Genomic DNA, 6,149 nt, shown 5'->3' with positions numbered 1-6,149 from the left:
AAACTGCTATATCTCCCACAATCCCATTCCTCCGCATTTTGTACAATAGCCTACTGTGGGGAACCTTATCGAACGCCTTGCTGAAATCCATATACACCACATCAACCGGTTTACTCTCATCTGTTCGGTCACCTTCTCAAAGAACTCAATAAGGTTTGTGAGGCACGACCTTCCCTTCACAAAACCATGCTGACTATCCCTAATCAATTTATTCTTTTCTAGATGATTATAAATCCTATCCCTTATAACCTTTTCCAACACTTTACCAACAACTAAGGTAAGGCTCACAGGTCTATAATTACCAGGGTTGTCTCTACTCCCCTTCTTGAACAGGGGAACCACATTTGCTATCCTCCAGTCGTCTGGCACTATTCCTGTAGACAATGACGAGTTACAGATCAATGCCAAAGGCTCGGCAATCTCCTCCCTGGCTTCCCAGAGGATCGGAGGATAAATCCCATCCGGCCCAGGGGACTTATCTGTCTTCACCCTCTGTAGGATTTCTAATACCTCTTTCTTGTGAACCTCAATCCCACCTAGTCTGGTAGCCTGTATCTCTGTATTCTCCTCATGTCTGCTCAGGGAGGAGAACCAAAACCCATGGCTGTGCAGATGTTCTGGATTTGAATCCTGCCACAGTGCAGTTTGAATTCAATAATAATCTGGAAGTAAGAGTCTAATGATTGTGAAGCCACTGCTATCTGGCTCACTAACATCCTGTAAGGAAGGAAGTCAGTCTTCCCTACCTTGCCTGGCCTACACGTGACTCCAGACCCACGGCAATGTGGTTAACTCTCAGCTGCCCTCTGGACACTCGGGGATGGGTAATGAATGCAGGCCTAGCCAACAATGCCCTCATCCTGTGAACGAATTATGGAAAGGTTCTGAGATCTTCAACCAGTAAAAGAGTGATGAGATGAGGCTTTGCATAATGCTGGGACACATTCCAGGCTGAAGGAAACCAAGATTGGCGGGAAAAAAAACAGAAATATTTGTAGAGCAAGCCCAGAAAACAATGTGTAAGTAAAGCAGGGGGCATTGTATAGGACAACACTGGCTCAGCTATAACCCCATCGCTGATGTTTGAGCCACTCAGCTCCTGACATCATTGCAGCCCAGACCTAACCCTAGACAAAAGAGCTGATCTCCAAAGGTGAGGGTCGAAGTGGTAGAGTTTGATCACAGGTGGTATCACCTGGCCTAAAGGAAGATGGCTGCGGTTGTTGCAGGTCAGAAAGGGGAGAACAGCAGATACTAGAGATCTGAAACCAACAGAAATTGCTGGAGAAACTCAGTAGGTCTGGCAGCATCTGTGGAGAGAGAAACAGAGCTAACACCTTGATATCAGGGTCACTGGACTTGAAAGATTAACTCTGTTTTCTCTCTCCGCAGATGCAGTCAGACCTGCTGCGTTTCTCCGGCAATTTCTGTTTTTGTTTGTTTCAGCTCCAAAGACAGGTCGGCAGGCTGGTGTTCTGGACAAACTGTCTTCATCAGTTTCCTCTGTTATGGCTGTACTTTGGGAGGATATTCCCTGGGAATACATCCAGGGAGATTATTTAGGTGGAATGGAGAAATTGCAAAGAGGTGATCGCCTTACTGTGATCGTACTATAGATCCTCTAATAGTCAGCAGGAAATTGAGAAACAAATTTAAGGAGATCTCAGTGATCTGTAATGATATTAGGGGGATGTTATGGTCGGGGATTTAAATTTTCCAAACATAGACTGGGAATGCCACAGTGTTAAGGGCTTGGACGGAGAGGAATTTGTTCAGAGTGTGCAAGAAAAGTTCCTGATTCAGTATGTGGATGTACCGACCAGGAGAAGGTGCAACACTTGACCCACTCTTGGGAAATGAGGCAGGGCAGGAGACTGAGGTGTCAGTGTGGGAGCACTTAGAATTACAGTCACCAGCCCCCACCAGTTTTAAAATAGTGATGGAAAAGAATAGATCGGATCCAAAAGTTAAAGTTCTGAACTCGAGGAAGGCCAATTTTGACGGTATTAGGCAAGAACTTTCAAAAGTTGATTGCAGGCAGACGTCGCAGGTAAAGGAACGGCTGGAAAATGGGCAACGTTCAAAAACGGGATAACGAGAATCCAGAGACAGTCTGATCCTGTTAGAGGGAAGGGCAAGGCCGGTAGGTGGAGGGAATGCTGGATTAGGAGTGAAATTCAGGCTTTGATCAAGAAGAAAGAGGAAGCATAAGACAGGTATAGACAGCAGAGATTGAGTGAATCCCCAGAGGAGTAGAACGGCAGTAGGAGTACATACTTCAGAGGGAAATAAGGAGGGCAAGAAGGGGACGTGAAATAGATTTGGTAAGTAGGGTTAGGAAAATCTAAAAGAATTCTCCAAATGTGTTAAGACAAAAGAGTGACTGGGGAGAGAATGGAGTCCCTTAAAGATCAGCAAAGCCCCTTTTGTGTAGAACTGCAGGAGATGGGGAGACATTAAATGAATATTTTGTATCAATGTTACTGTGGAGCAGGATATGGAAGATAGAGAAAGCGGGGAAATAAATAGCAAGATTCAAACCCAGGAGTTTAAGTAAGAGGTAGGTAGATCAGCACTTCATCACAAATCAGCCCACACAAGTTTAACGTCAAGTCAGGTCATCTCCGAGGTGACAGCAGGCCCTATGACAGCCCTTATGGTTGAATAGTTTGGCACACGACAGCAGGTAGGATATAATGGGATGCATTGTGAAGTTATCCACTTTGGTGAGAAGAAGCACAGCAAGAGGTAAGAATATCAAAGCATTTGGAGGGAGTGCCCTTGGCCATGAACTGCTGAACACTACCCTACAGCAGGAAGTGAGGGTTGTAATGGAACATTGTCCTCAAGAACTTAATAGATAGGAGTAGGCCATTCAGCCCCTTGAGCCTGCTCACAATTTAGTTCAGCCACGGCTGATCTTATTGTGACCTTACCTCCACTCCCATGCCTCTTCCCCACCCCTCCAGCTTCCCCCACCACCAACATTTGAATCTCCCTTATTGATCAGAAACCTGTTTAAATTATCCTCGAATATATTCACTGACCCAGACTCTAGGGCTGCCTGGGGAGGAAACTTCCACAGACTAATGATCATCTGAGAGAAGAAATTCCTCCTCATCTCCATCTCACGCGGGAGACCCTTTAATTTTAAACTGTGTCAGCTTTTATGAAACACCTCCATGAGGGGTAGATTCCACTCTGTGAAGACTCATTGCAATCTTACAGTCGTCAAAACTCTGACGGAGAGCAGGACTGATCTGTTTAACCCTTCCTCATAAAACAGGCCTTTTGTCCCAGGAATCACCCAAGTGACCCATCACTCAACCCCTTCCTCTGTAAGGTGGTCCTTCCTTCAGTGAGGAGCTCCAAACTGAACACAGGGCTCTAGGTGCGGTCTCATTAATACCGTGTATACTTGCAGCAAGACTTCTCTATTGTTATTTTTCCTTTGCTATTTAGGACAATATTTAAATTTGTCCTATTTACTTAGTGTTACTGCTTGTTTACTACAAAAAGACAGCACTACAAAAAGCCAGTACTACTACTAGACAGCAGAAATAAATTCCTTGCAGCAATGGTGAAAGATTCTGGGCACAAAATGCCTATGCTGTTTTGGTCTCCTTAAATAGAGACACAGGAGCAGGAATAAGCCATTCTCCCTTTGTCTGTGTAGGTTTCCCCTGGATCTGAAGATGTGCAGGTTAGGTGGATTAGCTATGCTAAATTGCCCACAGTTTGGGGATGGGGTGGGGCCTGGGTCTGGGTGGGATGCTCTTTGGAGGCTCAGTGCAGACTTCTTGGGCATGGCGTAGATTCTATGAAAAGATCCCTAGAAAATAATGATCGGAACGTGGTAGAACTTAGAATTCAGTTTCAGAGTGAGAAACCTGGGTTGGAAACGACTGTGCTAAACTTAAATAAGGGTAGGGACGTGAGAATGAGGATGCAGCTGGCTGGAGTGGACTAGGAAGGGAGTTTAACAGAAAAGATGGATCATGAATAATGGCAGCCATTTAAAAAAAAGAGTTCACGATTCTCAGCAAAGAAGCATCCCAGTGAGGAAGGAGAATTTGAGGGAGGGGTTAAACTGCCAATGGTCAACCAGAGAAGTCCAGTATCACATTGAAAGAAAACAAACATGCAATGTAGTTACTTTTAGAGATTGGGAAAGGTTTCAAATCCAACAAAAGATGGCCAAAAGGATAATAAAGGGGCAGAAAATACATTATGGGGCAAACCAGGAAGAAACATAAAAATGGACAGTAAGAAATTCTTCAGACATATAAAAACAAAGAGAAAGGCAACTGTGATTGTTGGTCCCATACAGAAAGGCCTGGGCAAATAGTAGGGAACAAAGCAATGGCAGATGAGGTGAACAAATATTTTGCCTCAGTCTCCATGGTCAAGGGGACTGAAAACATTCCAAAATTGTACATTTTGAAAGGGGTAAGTGCAGGGTTTGGTGGGGGGGGGCACATTTGGAGGAAATAAACACAATCTCTATCATTAGAATAAAAGTATTGAGGGAACTAAAGGGTCTAAACACCAGAATGTCCCCTGGACCTGATGGGCTGTATTGTAGGATTTTAAAGGGAGAAGTTACTGAGGTAGTCAATGCACTGGTTGGAGTTTTTTTTTCATTCGTTGATTGGATAAGGGCATCACTGGCCAAGCAGCATTTATTGCCCATCCCTAATTGCCCTGAGGGCAGGTAAGAATCAACCACATTGCTGTGGGTCTGGAGTCACACGTAGACCAGACCAGGTAAGGATGGCAGTTTCCTTCCCTAAAGGACAATAGTGAACCAGATGGGTTTTTCCCAATGATCAAGAATGGATTCATGGTCATCATTTGGCTCTTAATTCCAGATTTTTTACTAAATTCACAACACACCACCTGCTGCAACGGGATTTGAAGCCAGGTCCTCAGAACTTTAGCTGTATATTAGCATGGGAAAACCGTTTGCCAATTAATAGAACCTACAGAGTTGGAATAAAAGGGATGTTTTCAGGACAGTGCCTGTCAGTGGTGGAGTGCCTCAAGGATTGGTGCTGGGGCCACAAATAATTAAAACGTATATTAATGACTGGGCTGAGGCAAGTGAATGTCCCATTGCCAAGTTTGTGACTGCCACACAAATGGAAGGTAAGTGGATGGTACGAATAGTCTACAGAGGGATGTGGGTGGGTTGAATGAATGGGTACAAACTTTGCAGATGGAATATAATATTGGAAAATATGAGGTCACGCACTTGGGAAGGAAAACCAGGGGAGTTGAATATTATTAGAATTGAGAAAACTACAGAAAGCTGCAGAACAGAGGGATATAGGAGTCCTATTTGCATAAATCATGGGTAGTGAGACTCTAAGTTCAGCAGGTAATGGGGAAGGCAAATGGAATGTTGGTCTTTATTTCAAAGTGAACAGAATATGAAAATACAGAAGTTTTGCTGTATAAAACTGTACAAGGCACTGGTCAGACCACAGCTGGCATATTGGTGTGCTGGCATTGGAGGCAGCCTAGAGAAGGTTCATGAGGCTGTTCCTGGGCATTGGGGGAACTGTCTTATGAGGAGAGTCACAGAGTCATACAGTGCGGAAACAGACCCTTCAGTCACAGAGTCATACAGCGCAGAAACAGACCCTTCAGTCACAGAGTCATACAGCGCAGAAACAGACCCTTCAATCACAGAGTCATACAGTGCGGAAACAGACCCTTCAGTCACAGAGTCATACAGCGCAGAAACAGATCCTGCAGTCCAACCAGCCCATGCCGAACATAATCCCAAATGGAACTAGTTCCACCTGCCTTCTCCTGGTCCATGTCTCTCCAAATATTTCCTATTCGTGCACTTATCCAAATGTCTTTTAAGCATTTGAGTAAATTAGACTTGCACTCGTTTAGGAGAATGAGAGGCAACGTTATTGAAGCCAAACTAAATAGGGATTAGGAATCGGTGCAGGCTTGGTGGGCCAAAGGGCCTATTCCTGTGCTGTGTTGAATTGTATAGGATTGTATTGTGTATAATACCCATAGGAGACTGAGAAAAAGGCAGGGCAGGTGACTGAGGTGTCAGTGGGGGGAGCACTTTGGGACAAGTGACCATATTTCTGTTCATTTTAAAATAGTGACGGAAAAGAATAAAC

This window comes from Stegostoma tigrinum, chromosome 38 (assembly GCF_030684315.1).
Source record: "Stegostoma tigrinum isolate sSteTig4 chromosome 38, sSteTig4.hap1, whole genome shotgun sequence".
In the NCBI taxonomy this organism is placed as follows: Eukaryota; Metazoa; Chordata; class Chondrichthyes; order Orectolobiformes; family Stegostomatidae; genus Stegostoma; species Stegostoma tigrinum.
This window is presented reverse-complemented; position numbering follows the sequence as displayed.